Source organism: Macaca nemestrina, chromosome 2 (genome assembly GCF_043159975.1).
Source record: "Macaca nemestrina isolate mMacNem1 chromosome 2, mMacNem.hap1, whole genome shotgun sequence".
Lineage (NCBI taxonomy): Eukaryota > Metazoa > Chordata > Mammalia > Primates > Cercopithecidae > Macaca > Macaca nemestrina.
Genome location: NC_092126.1, coordinates 95643664 through 95660173, shown reverse-complemented (window position 1 = coordinate 95660173; position 16510 = coordinate 95643664).

Genomic DNA, 16510 nt, shown 5'->3' with positions numbered 1-16510 from the left:
TTGCTCTATTTTTTTCTTCTCTAACATTTAACACTATCCATGAGAATGATTTTAAAAATAATCTCACTTTTTTCTCGACAGGAGAAATTACTAGAATGACATGACTTGGTCTAAAATATATAAACATTTTAAAGGTTATTAGTATATTCTGTTAAATTGTCTTACAGAAATATTGTGTCAATTTATATTTCCACTAGGAGCATATGAGTGTGTACTTTTCATTTTACTCTTGGCAGAGAAATCTGGACTCAGTGGAGTTCTTGACCAGAGGCAAAGTAGTAGCAGTAGGTGGAGGGATGGGAGGAAGAGATGCTAGAGCCATGGAGGGATCCAGAGGTGCCACGATCAGGCACTGGAATTTAGTGGTTCAAGTACCAACAGACAGGAAAAAATACATCTAAGAAATTCCCCCTCCCTTCTGTCCTTCTTCTTTTCCTTCTTCTCTTTCTTTCCCCCTTCCTTCTTAATAACTTGCTTTGCCTTTTTATTTAAAAAAATTATAGAAAATTTATAAAATATAGAAATGTAAAAAGTTAACATTTTATTATATATCTTTTTAGGCTCTATCTGTCTGTCTGTCTGTCTGTCTATCTATCTATCTATCTATCTATCTATCTATCTATCTATCTATCTACAGGGTCTTGCTCTGTCACCCAGGCTGGAGTGCAGTGGCATGATGATGGCTCATTGCAGCCTCAGTCTTGTGGGGTCAAGTGATCCTCCCACCTCAGCCTCCCAAGTAGCTGAGAATACAGGTGTGCACCACCATGCCTGGCTAATTTTTTAATTTTTTTGGTAGAGATGAGGTCTCACTGTGTTCTTGAGGCTGGTCTGAAACTTGTAGGCTCAAGTGATCCTCCTGCCTCGACCTCCCAAAGTGCTGAGATTACAGGCATGTGCCACTGTGCCCAGACTCAATATATTTTATAAGTATTTTTGCATATTACATATTCCTTGCAAAAATGAAGGTATTTTCTTTCATCGATATAAAAATTTATTTATTAATTTCCCATTGATGGATATATGAGACTTTTTAATTTTTTTTACTATTATATATAATGATGTGATAATTTTTTTCATATCTGTATTGTCTTTGTTTCTGATTTTTTTCTAGAAGAAAGGAATTACTAAATAAATATTGTAGATAGATTTTAGGTTTAAGGAAGCATTTTCAAAGAGTTAATAACAAGATTCATCACACACACACACACACACACATGTGCACAATTAGGACAAATTAAAAATGGTTCCAGCAGGGCGTGGTGACTCGTACTTGTAATTCCAACACTTTGGGAAGTCAAGGTGAGAGGACTGCTTGAGGCCAGGAGTTTGAGACCAGCCTGGGCAACACAGTGAGACCCTGTCTCTGCAAAAACCAAAATAAATTAGTTCAGGTGTGGTGGAGAGTGCCTGCAGTTTCAGCTATAGGAAGGCTGAAGTGAGAGGACTACCTGAGCCCAGGATTTCGAGGTTGCAGTGGGTTATGATCGAGTCACTGCACTCCAGCTTGGGTGACAGAATGAGACTCTGCCTCAATCCTCCACCCCCAAACAAACATACAAACAAACAAACAAAGGGTTATGTTTCTAAACAAACAAACAAACAAACAAATGGTTCTTATGTTTCTAAATTTGAAGACTGGATCACAATATAGACTGGATCACCCCCAAGTAAGTACTGATTTTGGAGGGAAGTTCATGAGTTTAATTTTGAACATAAACTGAACAGGTAAACATAGATGAAAGTAAAATGAGGATAGAAGTTATTTCAAAAAGTAAAGGACTCATGTTGTCAATAAATTCTATTTCCATTATTGATGTTTGTATCTTTTTATAGTATATTTACTAAAATTATGAGCACAATATAGAAAGATCTAGGGCACCATTTTATATCTTTCACACCAAAACATTTTATTTCTGTAAATAATTCCCAACAGAAAAAATTGCAGAAAAATACTTGAGACTTCATCCCCCTCTTAAATTTTATGCTCATTTTGTCTTTCAGTCATCTTTTATGCAATTACTTAATAGATACTTTAGTACATATCATTGTGATCTCTTTCTGTTAGTGAATGGAGGAACTATCTTTTCCTATATAAAGCATCCAGTTAGGAAGACTTTGCCCAACGCAAACCAGCATATGATAGCTAGGCATGGTCATTTTGCTTCATGATTTAGAAATAAAATTTGTTTCAGTTAATGATTTTTTTTCTGCTGTAATTTTTTTCTAGTGTAATGTATACTTTTAGTTAGATAACATGGGATGAACTTCTTTGCCTCTTACCTGTTCTAAATTCTATGACAGTATTCATTCAGAAACATTATTGGATGCCTTCCAGGTGCCAGACACTCTGTTAAATATTGGGTATATGGGCCTAAGAAAAAGAGACTTGATTCTGGTTCTCATGGAGCTTATAGTTATGAGATAGACAGTTACAAATCAGCATAGAAATTAACATACAATTATAACTAGTGTTATGAACACTATTATAAATTATGAACACAATGACAAAAGGTGTTATGAAAGAATAACAGGATGCTACCTGAAGCTCTTAAGGACAGCCAGATCAAGAGTAGGTGACATGGCTGAGTGCGGTGGCTCATGCCTATAATCCCAGAACTTTGGAAGGCTGAGGTGGGCAGATCACCTGAGGTCAGGAGTTCGGACCAGCCTGGCCAACATGGTGAAACCCAGTCTCTACTAAAAAACAATACTAAAATCAGCCAGGCATGGTGGTGCACGCCTGTAATTCCAGCTACTCGGGAGGCTGAGGCAGAAGAATCACTAGAACCCAGGAGGTGGAGGTTGCAGTGAGCCAAGACTGTGCTGCTACACTCTAGTCTGGGCTATAGAGCAAGACTCCATCTCAAAAAAAAAAAAAAAAAAAACCAAAAAGTGGGTGAAATGGGAAGGTCAATTAGGATGCTATTGCAGAATTCCAGGTTAGTAATCAAAATTGCTCTTAAAAATTGTTTTTAATCAAAGCTATTTATGTACAAAATGGAGTGGATTTAGTCATATTTTATTTTTCACCCCAATTTTAAGTATGTTTTCTGTGTCTATATTGGGAAAATGTGCATCACTTCTCTGTTATACTATACTACTATAGAGTAGTGAGCCAGTATAAGTTTACCGTCTTCAGAGCGACTAATTATATCTACCTTTTGCATAACCATGGAAGAATTAGAGTGTTAAAAAAACCAAGAGTCTTTTAAATTAGTAGCCGCCTCTGAATACAACATTGATTTGTTAACGTCTCTGTATAATTCTATTAATATTTGCTTTATATATTTTGAAGCTATTTTATTGGGTGCAAATAAGTTTACAATTGTTATTCTGAACAATTTAACATTTTATAATTATGGATTAAACTTTAGTCTTTAATTATGCTTGTCTTAAATTCTATTTTAAATGCTAACCTAGCAGTTGCAGCTTTCTTTTGGTTAGTATTTTGGAGGACTATGCTTTTCCATCCTTTTATTTTTTAACTTCTTTTGTCCTTTTGTTTGTATTTATTTAATCAATTATTATTCTTAAAGAGGCAGGGTCTTGCTTTGATGCCCAGGCTGGAGTGCAGTGGTGCAGTTATAGCTCACTGCAGTTTCAAATTCCTGGGCTAAAGTTCTCCCACCTCTGCCTCCCAAAGTGCTGGAATTATAGGTGTTAGTCACTATGCCTGGCTCCTTTTATTTATAGTGTGTCTTTTGTAAACATATCTGGATCTTTGTATATTTGTCCACTATATAAATATCTGTCTTTAAAAGTTTGGTTCACTCAAGTTTTTTTTCCTGATTATTGATATATTTTGGCCTGTTTCTTTCTTTTGCATCTATTTTTCTACTTTGTCTCCTCATACTACCCTAAACATACCAAGGATAGCAAGATCGTTATTTATCCCAGTGATTAAAAAATTTTTTTTTCTGTTTTTATTAGAAACAGGGTCTTGCAGCTGGGCGCGGTGGCTCATGCCTGTAGTCCCAGCACTTTGGGACGCCGAGGTGGGTGGATCATGAGGTCAGGAGATTGAGACAATCCTGGCCAACATGGTGGAACCCCGTCTCTACTAAAAAAAATACAAAAATTAGCCGTGGTGGCGGGCGCCTGTAGTCCCGGCTACTCCAGAGACTGGGGCAGGAGAATGGCGTGAATCCGGGAGGGGTAGCTTGCAGTGAGCCGAGATCTTACCACTGCACTCAAGCCTGGGCGACAGAGCGAGACTCTGTCTCAAAAACAACAACAACAACAACAACAACAACAACAACAACACAAACAAACAAAAAACAGGGTCTTGCTATGTTGACCAGGCTGATTTTGAACTCCTGGGCTCAATCAGTCCTCCCACCTTGGCCTCCCAAAATGATGGGATTACAAATGTGAGCCACTGCAACCAGCCAAATGATTTTTAATCTACTATCAATCAAAATCACTTGGGAGTTTAAAAAAATATTGATATCCATGCTCTACCACTAGGGATTCTATTTAAGGTCTGAACTAGGGCCTGGGAATAGGTATTTTTGAAAAGTTCCCTAGGTGATATATTATGGGTACTTTTGGATATTGATTATTTTTTAATCTCCTTCAAACGTCACACGATAACCACCTATAATACCTGCAGAAGGTGCCTTTATTTATTCATTCTCATAGCAACCTTGGAACAGTCTGGCTTGGAATTGGCATTTACATCATCTCCGCCACGTTCTCCAGGAGATGTCTCCCTGACTTGATTCCCATTACCCACTGCCTCACAGCTCCCACATTTAATCTGTATCTTGACAAAGTCAGGTATTTCAGGTGTTCAGAGTCAAATATTTTTCAGATCTGGCCTTTTGCCTGTCAGCTCCTTTAATGAAATTCAGTTCATGTGATAGTTTTGACCCGAGCCTGTTAGTTAATATTAGATTCTTTCCTTTATTCCACTGGAACACTCCTTAACTAACCCCTCAGCAGGTTCACTGTTTGCTTGGCTCTGGACTACCAATTTGTTGCTGAATATGCCAGTAAGAACATTATTGAAATACTCATTGGAAAAACATAGATCTTGGTAGTTTTGGTAGGTGGGTTTTTTTTTTTTTTTTTGGTACATGTTAAAACCAGTGTTCAACAATAATGTCCTTTAATCCAGTAGTTCTCGAAGTTTCATTCCTGAACCAGGAGTATCAGGTAGCAGTCAAGAACTTTTCAGGAATACAAATTCTAAGGGTACTTCCCCAGATTTGTTAAATTACAAATACTAGAGGGTGGGGCTCAGTGATCTGTGTTTTAACAAACCTTCCAAGAGATTCTGATGCTCAGTCAAGTTTGGGCAAAATAGGAAAATTCTCTTTCCAGTGGCAACTGGCTACTTAATGACAAAATCAAGAGTGGTGCAATCACGTCTCAACACTTTTCAGTGTGTAGTACTGCAGTTGCATGTCAGAGCACACACTAGGGAGACCACAGGACCCTCTGAGCAGGACAGGCATTTATAGAGCCACCTAAACAAGTACATTGGCCATTTTTAGGATAAGTGTCTTGTGGAGGGTGTCTTGTAAACATTATTGGGGAAAATAAAAATTTCTTTAGAGATATATTTGATTATAACTCTGTAACTAAATACCAGATTAGGGGACTAGGGACTTTTATGGGGGACAAATAACTTCACCTCTGGAGGGTCCTTGGATCTGGAGTGTCCTTCCAGTTCTGACCTGGAAACTCCCTTGAACCTGATGGTTTGATTTTCCCAGGTTCCCAGGAGGTCTGGTCATGTGTCTGAATGCCCTATTTCATTTTTCCCGCATATGTATAAATGCAATCAGAACAGGAGGTTATTGTTCTTACCTTCAAAGTGCTTCTAACCAAGCATATCAAAGGGAAAAATATTCCTGAATTCTCAAATGCTCATCCAGGCAAACTAGGAGTCCAGTAGACGCTCTCTGTAGGGTCAGGGCCAACCTCTTCACATTGGGGGCTTCAGTCCTCTCTGCGTAGAGCCTGCTTCTCTCTCATCTTCCCTGCTTTCCTATAGCCTCAGGCTCTCAGGCTTCTCAAGCACATCTATCCAGTAACCTGTCAAATCATCTCAATCTCACTCCTGAGCATTCTCCCAGGCTGTTATTTCCTGTTTACAATACCTTCACCTCATTCAGTCATCAATTTCCTCTGTAATCAGGGTCTTCTGGAATGCCCAGTACCGTCATGATATCATGTTGAATATATCTGCAATAGGTCACAAGTTCTTTCAGGCTCAAAACTGTCTGCACAAATAAGCCCCAGGACTTTTCTCCCTCCTTCTACCACTTCCCTGTGAAACATACTTATGCTGTGTGTAATAAAAATTAGTGGGAACATAAGTATTAATTTGTTTGCTTTATGTGTGTCAGATTGTCCCTATGCCACTTGGTGTAGTTGTGTTAGAGTTGTCTTTGATCCTAAGTGCCTGGAGTGTAATATGTGTTCTATCTGGTCTGAATGTTGCTCTTCTAGGGCCACATGTAGCTGGGTGCCTTGTAACAACGGGAAGATGAATATTCTGCTTTTGGGTCTGATTTACATTGTCCTGAAAGGCTGAAGTCCAGCCTCTTAGGTTCGTGGACGTGTATATTTGGCTTTAACACCATAGCAGGTTGTTAAACCTCTCCCTTCAGTCTGTAGAATTTATACATTGGTTTATGTCTTCAATATGTAATTTGGGGTTTGTAGAATGCTGTCCTTCCAGTACAAAACCATATACAAAGGATACATTTCTGTTTTGTACAGTGACAAAATCTTCTAATGCCATTGCCCTCAAGCAAATTCAAAATGAGAAGGGAAATGCTTCCACTTTATATAATAAGGATTTTAGATTACATTTCAACACCATGGAAACTAGGCATTAGGATAGGATCTTTTCTGTCTAAATATATCCTGAGCTTTCAATTACACTTTCTATTTCACCAGAGCGACTTTTAAAATTCCTCCAATTTCACAATGTTTCCCTTTATTTTGGGCTGGCGGGGTTACCTTGGGCCCATCCCTCAACCTTCATCAGCAATTATTATCACTTCAGGAGAAGCATAGTTGGGGCAATCCTAGAGAGAAACTATTCTGGTACTATAGGGATGTGGAATAAAATGAAAACACATCTTACATTAGGAGTGGCCACTTTTAACCCTATCAGTTCTAAAGGAAATAGAGTTCTGGAATAAAAGAATACAGACCTTTCTTTGAGAGGGGAGGAGCAAGCTCTCCTCCAAGAAATGCCAGCAAGATGCAGTGAAAGCACCATAGTTCCTTTGATTTCAAATATCTCCCTCTATGAAATGAAATTTCCTGTTGACAGGCTTCCTAAGGTTCTTTCCAACTCCATTCATTCATTCACAAATATTTATGAGCACCAAGTGTCAGACACTTGGAATGAAGTGATGAACTAGGGAGATGGGATTTCTGGTCTCTCTGAACTCAGGAGACTAAATCTCATATTTAATAGTCTCTCAATCAAAGGACAATTGCCAGTTATATTGAATAAAGATTTTTGTTTAATATTAGGGTTTGCATTATTTCCATGTGGCTCCAAGTCATGCTTCTTTTCTTCTACTTGCTGGTCTTTCTCAATCATTCCCAGAGAAACGTAATACCATGGCACTAAGTCAAACACTTGTCTTATGATGCATTGAGAAAATGCCAGATGTATTTTATTGGTCAATATTTATTTTGATAAGTTATGGTTGATATTTCCCACATTCATGGGTGTGATTTAGAGAGGGAGAATGGATAATTGTGACCACATTTGGGTTGTACTGCTGTGTCATAATTATATGAATGTATGGATAAGCCTTCCTCAAAATAAAACACAGTTGAAAATCTTCTCATCTTAGCCTTGTAAAAAATCTTCCTTGGGAATCAGTCTGTAAATTATTCCTACATAGATTAATAGATTGCAGTGAGCTTATATTTTTGAGTGCCAATGTGTGTTATTTTTCAACACAAACAGCTAAGCTTAAAGCTTAATGAAGTAAGAAAGGCATTCAGGAAGAGGGAGAGCCAATATCTTGTATATTTGAACCTGTCTGTTCTGCCAGTGACCCATGGAGTGAAGAGCTGTGTCAGCTGATCATTTAGCTGACCATTGCTGACAGACAAATACCTTGTGCTGAGCTTGGAGAGAGTCACAAACACATCAGAAGTCAACAAGGTAACACACAATTCCTGTGGGGTCCCATACTTATTTTTGCCATTGCTTGGAGCTGAACAATTACACGCAAAAATGCATCTTATCTGAAAATAACGCATACATTTTAAGAGTTTAAATTACTTTGTTTTGAGAAGGTATTTGTAAAACTACTGGGGCACACATTTTTCCAATGATGATAATTAGCTGATTAATAATATCATAGTCATCAAAAGAGATACCATGTTTTCAAAATCATGCAACAATAGATGAGCTCTTACATGGCTTTAATTGGAATACCTAATAATTATAACCTTGTGGATACAAGGGAAGAGATGTTTTCAACTGTAAACACAAACACAGAAAACGAAACAAAAATTTGTCAGCATAAGATTGCCTGCTTATATGACTACTAAGCCAGAAAGCAGCTGCTTTATTTAATGCATCGTTTCAGGAGATATAGAAGTGTGATTTCCAACATTGTTAATATCAAAAGTCCACTTGCCCCATGAGCTGTAAACTTTGAAAGACTTTTCCCCCACGAAATTGTATTTATTAAGTAATTCTGAGTTTTTCCATTTTTTAATTTTTATTTTTTTGTGATGGAGTCGCACTCTATTGCCCAGGTTGGAGTACAGTGGCATGATCTCGGCTCACTGCAACCTCTGCCTCCTGAGTTCAAGCAATTTTCCTGCCTCAGCCTCCGGAGTAGCTGGGATTCCAGGCATGCGCCACCATGCCCAGCTAATTTTTGTGTTTTTAGTAGAGACGGCATTTCACCAAGTTGGCCAGGCTGGTCTTGAACTCCTGACCTCGGGTGATGTGTCCGCCTTGGCCTCCCAAAGTGCTGGGATTATAGGCGTGAGTCACTGCGCCTGGCCGAGTTTTTCGATTTTAATAAGCAAAGACAACTATAGCTATCAGTTAACTACTGTGATGAAAGTGCAATAATAGATATTCAACACCAAATTGCTCTAATTCCCATCCAAACCAAGGAAACTTGTAGATATCATAGACTCCCTTTTAGTGACCAAGTGTATGATTTCCATTGGATATTTAAAAATCTTGAAAATGGCACATAGAACCTATCGTTACCTTTATGAAGTTCTAGAGTTTCAAGGATCTCTTATGAGGAAACTCAATGATGCATAAAAATTATATGTCTGAATTTAGCTGTGTTTGATGCATTTAATAATTAAAGAAGCTTTTATTACAATTTCTTGTTCCAAATGTTTTTCTAAGAATATGAAGAGCTATATTTTCCTGGCAGAATCAAACACATTATCTCCCATTTTAAGAAAAGGTTGATGGGGCTCATTATAAGCTGTCTTTTAGTAATGATAAAAGTATGGCTTAACAATGGGACTGTTTCTTGTTTTCGGTAGACCGGAAGGAGCACAATTTAAAACAGGCTGGAGTACAGAGAACAAAAGAAACTGGCCAAAAGAATGTGAAGTATCAGTTCCATTGTGAGATGTTTGATCTCGCAAGATGTGAAGGAAGTTAGGAAAACATTTTTTCTCCTCATTAGTTATACCATATCTGAGAATTAATGTTGGTCCTTTGGAAATCTCTCTCTCTCTCTCTCTCTCTCTCTCTCTCTCTCTCTCTCTCTCTCTGTGTGTGTGTGTGTGTGTGTGTGTGTGTATTCCAATGGTTAGCTACTGAAGAGACTGTATGGTGAACATGTATTAATAATACCAGTAGAGATCCACTTGGAATTCTTAGGCCAACTCTAGACTGCTTTGTGGTCTCAGAGCCTTAAAGCTATTATTTGCATCCTCATTGCCATCCACCTCGATTATCCCAAGCCTGATGTGTTAAATCCTACCCAGTCTGTTTCAGGAATGTTCTCTAGTCTGAATACCTCGGGCTCAGGGTAAGATATTACATGGGGAAAGAAAAACGCTACTTGAGGTGACAGTTCCTGTCCAGAAGGTAAGAAGTACAGTTTGCTGAGAGTGGGAGGAGATGTGCGTTGCAGAGATGCTCCATTGGAGAGGCAGGGCTGTAAGTGCAGTGGAGCAAACTTAGGGGCTGGAATGCATTCGACTATGCGGACCCTCCTTCTGCTATTGGGTATTTTCTTGGATGCTTAATATGGTCAGAATGTGTGTGTCTTTCCAAAATTCATGTTGAAACCTAATCCTTATTGTGGTGATGTGAAGAGGTGGGTCTTTAGGAGGTGATTAAGTCATGAGGGCTCTTCCCTCGTGAGTGGGATTAGCGTCCTTAAAAAAGAGGCTTGAGTCAGCCTGTTTTCCCTTTCTGTCCCATCTACCATGTAAGGACACAGCAACAAGCCACCTTCTGTGAAGCATAGAGCCCTCACCAGACACTGATCTGCTGGCAGCTTTATCTTGAACTGCCCACCTTCCAGCACTGTGAGCAACAAACTGCCGTTGCTTATCAGCCACCCAGCCTAAGGAGTTTTATTACAGCAGCCCAAACAGACAAAGACAATGCTCTACCCTTAGATGTGAGAAAAGTCACATATAATTTTATGTCCATCCATGTATCCTCTGCTCACTTCACTTTCCTGGACTGTATTATTTCTAGTTACCTCAGCCATTTTTTCAAGTCTGATGTATCCTAACAGGCTTGTGTACTGGTGTCATGGAGGACAGAGATAAAGCAAAGGACAGATGACCATTTTTTCCCACACAAATCTATTAGTTACAGAGGGTTATGGAGGGTGGGCTGACAACTGAGCTTCACCAACATGTTGCCTACTGAAATGTTCCTCAAACAGAATCTCAAACCATATTAATAGGTGTTTCATCCCAAGAAAGCATTCTATGGCCAAGTAAATTTGGGATATGGTATATTCCATGGGAGAGTGACAATACACATAAATATGTGAAAACATCTGAGGACATCTATAGAAAGGAAAACTGTTTATCTTTGCTTAATTCAATATTTTCCACTAGAGTTGACCACAGACTCCCTTTTTCCTGGGACATGTTTTTCATAAGACAAGACTGACATGTGGAGAACCCTACCACATCTTCTTTCTTGAAACAATTTCTTCCACCCCTTACCTCCCTGGGCACTCTTTCTACTTGCTTTGTAGCTCTTTGTCTTCTGCTTTGTCATTAGGTATTAGATTTCCTGAAGGCTTGGCCTTAGGTCCTCTCCATTGCCTTCTCTTCTCGTCCATGCCTGTTATGCCTCCATGACCACCTCATGCAGATGTCTCACAGATGTCTAGCTAGTTTAGACCTCTTTTCTGAGCTCCAGCCTTCTCTACCAGCTTACTTGACATTCTCATTGACAATTCAATGTCAAATTAAGATCATTATCTTCCTGCCTTTGCCCAGTGTTCAGCAGCATTCTTTTTTTCAGCAAATGGAACAACACTTTATTCTGTTATGCAGTAAGATACCTGAGTGTCACCTCTGACACCACCCTTCATCACACTCATCAAATAGTAGAGATATTATTTCCTAATAACCTTAAATACATCCACTTCTATCTCTGCTTCTCCTTATTTAGTTTATGTTACCAACTTTTCATACCCAGGTTCGTATAAAGGCTTCTTTGGCCTTTTTAACCATTCACTCTTGCCCTCTTAAATCAATTATCCATTATATAGCCCAAGTGATGGTTCTTATCTCAAATCTAATCATATATAGTTTCCCCTTAAAAGACTCCTTTACTCTTAGAACACAGACTAAAATTATAAGTTACAAAACCCTGCGTGATTGGGCTCCTACCTTTTGTTTCAGCCTCATTTTGAATTGCACTGCTCATAACCCTCTTTGCTACTCTTGTCCTGAGAGTAAAAAGTAAAGAGGAAATTTACTTAAAATAATAGCAAAGACTTGGAAACAACCCAAATGCTCATCAATGTTAGACTGGATAAAGAAAATGTGGTACATATACACCATGGAATACTATGCAGCTATAAAAAAGAATGAGTTAATGTTGTTTGCAGAGACATGGATGAAGCTGGAAACCATCATTCTCAGCAAACCAACACAGGAACAGAAAACCAAACACTGCGTGTTCTCACTCATAAGTGGGAGTTGAACAATGAGAACATATGGGCACAGGGAGGGGAACATCACACACTGGGGCCTGTTGTCAGGTGGAGGGCAAGGGGATGGATAGCATTAGGAGAAATACCTAATGTAGATGACAGGTTGGTGCAGCAAACCACCATGGCACATATATACCTATATAACAAACCTGCACATTCTGCACATGTATTCCAGAACTTAAAGTATAATAAAAAAATTGAGATATCATTCACATACCATAACATTCATTCTTTTGAAGTCTAAAGTTCAGTTGTTTTTAGTATGTTTTAAGGTTGTGCAACCATCACTATCCAATTCCAGAACGTTTTCATCACCCCAAAAAGAAATCCATTATCAGTTACTCTTCATTTTCCTCCCCTGTAGCCCCTGGCAACCCCTGTTGACTTTCTGCTTCTATGGGTTTGTCTATTTTGGAAATTTCATGTAAACGGAATTATAGGATATGTGGCCTTTTGTGTCTGGCTTCTTTTACTTTACATACTCTTTCCAAGGTTCATTCAGGCTGTAGCATGTATCTGCACTTCATTCCTTTTTATTGCCAAATGATATCCTACTGTGTGGATATATCACATTTTGTTTATCTATTCATCAGTTAATGAACATTTAGGTTGTTTCTGCTTTTTTGCCATTATGAGTAGCGCTGGTGAGAACATTCATGTACACGTTTTTGTATTTCCAAATTTTTACATATCCAAGACAATAAGTTCAATATTTTTACATATCCAAGAGATATATACCCAGGGGCATAATTACTTGGTCATATGGTAATTCTATGTTCAATATTTTTGAGAATCTGCCAAACTGTTTTCCAAAGTGGCAGTACCAGTTTACATTCCCACCAGTGATGTATGGAGCTTCCAGTTTCTCTACATTTTTGCTAACACTTGATACTGTTCATCTTTTTGATTATAGGCATGTAAATAGTTATGAAGTAGTATCTCATTGTGGTTTGGATTTGCATTTTCCTAGTGAGTAATGCAGTTCTTGGTTTACTTTTGATTTCTAAAATGCATCCTATTTCATCTTTCCACATGGTCTTTGCCTGTGCAGCTTCTCTTTTCCCAATCTCTTCACCTATAACTTGGTTATTTTTTCTGTTCTCTTTATAGAGATGGAAATTGTCATTTCCTAGAGGACGTATTCTCTGATAACTCTATGTCAAATCCATTGACTATAAACTCTCATTGGACCATGTAATTTTCACTCATAGTGCTTGCCACAGTTGCAACTCTACATTTACATATATGTATAATATAAATGTAGTTTTATTTATATATAAATACATACATTTATATATGTACACTCACACTCACATTTATATATAATATATAAATGTATGTGTGTGTATATATAAACACACACATACATTTTATATATAATATATATTTATATATGTTTATATATAAATATATATTAAATATAGATACATTTATATATGTATTTTTGAGACAGTCTTTCTCTGTTGCCCAGGCTGGAGTGCACGGGTGTAATCTTGACTCACTGCAACCTCCATCTCCGGGGTTCAAGCGGATTCTCCTGCCTCAGCCTCCTGAGTAGCTGAGACTACAGGTATGTGCCACCATGCCTGGCTAATTTTTGCATTTTTAGTAGACACGGGGTTTCACCATGTTGGCCAGGCTGGTCTTGAACTCCCAACCTCAGGTCATCTGCCTGCCTTGGACTCCCAAAGTGCTGGTATTACAGGCGTGAGCCACTGCTCCCTGCCTATTTATATGATTTTTTGATGATTAGTAGCTTCTTTCCTAGCAGACTATAAGTTTCACAAAGGCAGGGAACCTGTTTATATTATTTCCCATTGCATTCTCAGCACAGTCAGTGCCTGGTGCATAGTAGTTATCAGTAAATATTTTCTGAATGAAGAAAAGAATGAATAGATTAATTGTGGGTTACAGGAGTAGTCTTTAATAAGTAAAGACATTCAGTGCCACTACACATTCCTATGGGATTTCTCAGAAGACAGTTTGGGGTCACAAATTCTCTATATGGATAGTTGTATACTTTGGTGAGTTAGATAAATGGGAGGAACAAATGAGGGCAGAAAGAATGTTTGTAGGGATTAAAGGTAGATACTTTACATCAGATTACTTTTGGATATTCTTATGAATTATCAAGTAATGGGTTATTTTGGACAGCTTATGGGAATCAACTCATTTGTCTTTTAAACTCATTTCCTTATGAATTAATTTCCCTTCCAATTATTAAAATGAAAATTCAGTTTTCTTATAGTGCATTGACCCTTCTTCCATTAATCGTTTTCACATTGACATGTAGGCAGTATCTGACAAGGCTTGGGCTTGCTAGAAGAGTTCTAGCAATTTTTATCCACTGACACAGATATCTCCATTTGTCATTTCTGTCTGAAACCCAAGATTCTTATTCATTTTGGTTCAATGCTATTGGTAAGCATTAGATGACATTTATTTATACAAATGAAAGCTAGAATTTCAGGAAAATCTAATCTAACATCCTCCAGCATTTATCTTTTGAAGTGACCCACATTGAAGAGTAGCATGCATGCCTTAGCACTCTGACACTCAGCGGGGATATTAGCTAGCAGTTAGGAGCCTTCACTCAAAGGCATTGTATCTAGCAAAGGAAGAGGCTGAGCAGTACTCCTACCTATCAACAAACAATGACATCCTGAAGCCTAATGACCACAACCAAGTCATTGACTGCCACCTCACCTGTAGTCAAGTGCAGCCTTAGGTAAAAAGATAGAAAACAGCAATACTAAAGAAAACATAACCATTAAAGGGGCTTTTACTAAACTGCGAAAGGTGTCAAGCTCCTTTTCCTTCTCCCTGTTAGTAAACTCTTCATGGTTGAAGGCATGGAGGCCTAATGACAGGAGATGGACATGTCACAGACAGAAGTGGCCCTTGGACCCTGGAGGTCACAGTGTGACGGTGTGTGTGAAGGAATGCGAAAACCTTTTTGCGTCTTTGTTCCAGTGGATATGGTCCACTGGCAAATCCTGTTGCACTAAGATCGGAGGGTGCAGATAACCCAAACATAATCCAGACATGTGGACATTGTTTTTACGACATGGCGTTCCGAATCCAAAGTGTACCACCCCCCTCAAAAAACAAACAAGACTTTGGATTCTTCCTGAATGAAGAGCTCTATCTCTGAAAGTGTCTCTCATGTTCTCTCTTTCTCTCAATCTCTAACTCCTAGTCTCTCTGTTGCTTCCAGTCTCTCCTGTTTCTATGTCTTTCTCCTTATTTCTCTATCAACTAAAGACTTATACCTATAGATGTGTTATGTATATATCTCTCAGACTTTGTGTGTACATTAGTTATAGATATAGTTGACTTATATATATATAAAAAATATGTAGGATGTGTGTACAAATCATGTATATGCATGTATCCTGAATGCTTACAACTCTCATGTGAAAAGGAAACTCGATTCAAGCTGTCATTGAATGGGCATACATACGTCATGTTATCTACCTTCTAAAGCCAAAGACAATATTAGTTTTGACAGAAATAGTGTGAAGATGAATTAGCATTTATGATTACTTGTCTGAATAGACTCAGTGTCCTTAACTGGGCCACAGTCATCCTATCAACAACTTTGGTTGTCTGTATCAACTTTTTGGATTAATCTGGGCCTCACCTTTGGAACCTTTCCCTCGTACTGCCTGTTATTTGTTGTTAACTTTGCACTGTGGATTCTGTCCTGTTCTCTACTTGCTCACCTAGACCTGGCTGTTTGTCCCTCCCTGGCTCCCTGTGCCACAGTCCCTAGACCTCAGCCAGTGCAGGCACCTTGCTCCCTGTGGCATTCTCTCCACTACCTGTGGCTCTGACGATCCCTCCCTTCTTCCACTGCCCTACCCTCGTTAGTCACCACACTCCTGTTCTGGTCCACTGCTCGCCTGGCCATTGCACCGCTCCCCTGGATGAGTCTGTTTGCAGTGGTCCCAGACACAGTCATTTGGGGTGAGGTAGTACAGTTCTCTTAGTGTTACCTGTGGGCTCCATTCTCCCAGGGCATGCATACATCATTAGAGTGGCTGAATCTTGTGATTCAATGGCCACTATGTGCCAGGCCGCTGTTCTACATGCTGGGGCAAAACAAAGACAGGAGAATCCAAGTCCTACCCTCAGAGGGCTCACATGGCAATGGAGGAGGCTGCCCATCAACAAGTCAACAAACAAACATAAACGATGTAATTTCAGATGGTGAGAAGTGCTGTGAAGTACATGGATAGTTAGGAGAGTCGGTAGTCAAAGCAAATACTTATGAGAGAAAGGATAACAACCACACACATCCAATTGTCACCTGGAGTGGCCTTCTGGTGAGAAAAGTTTTT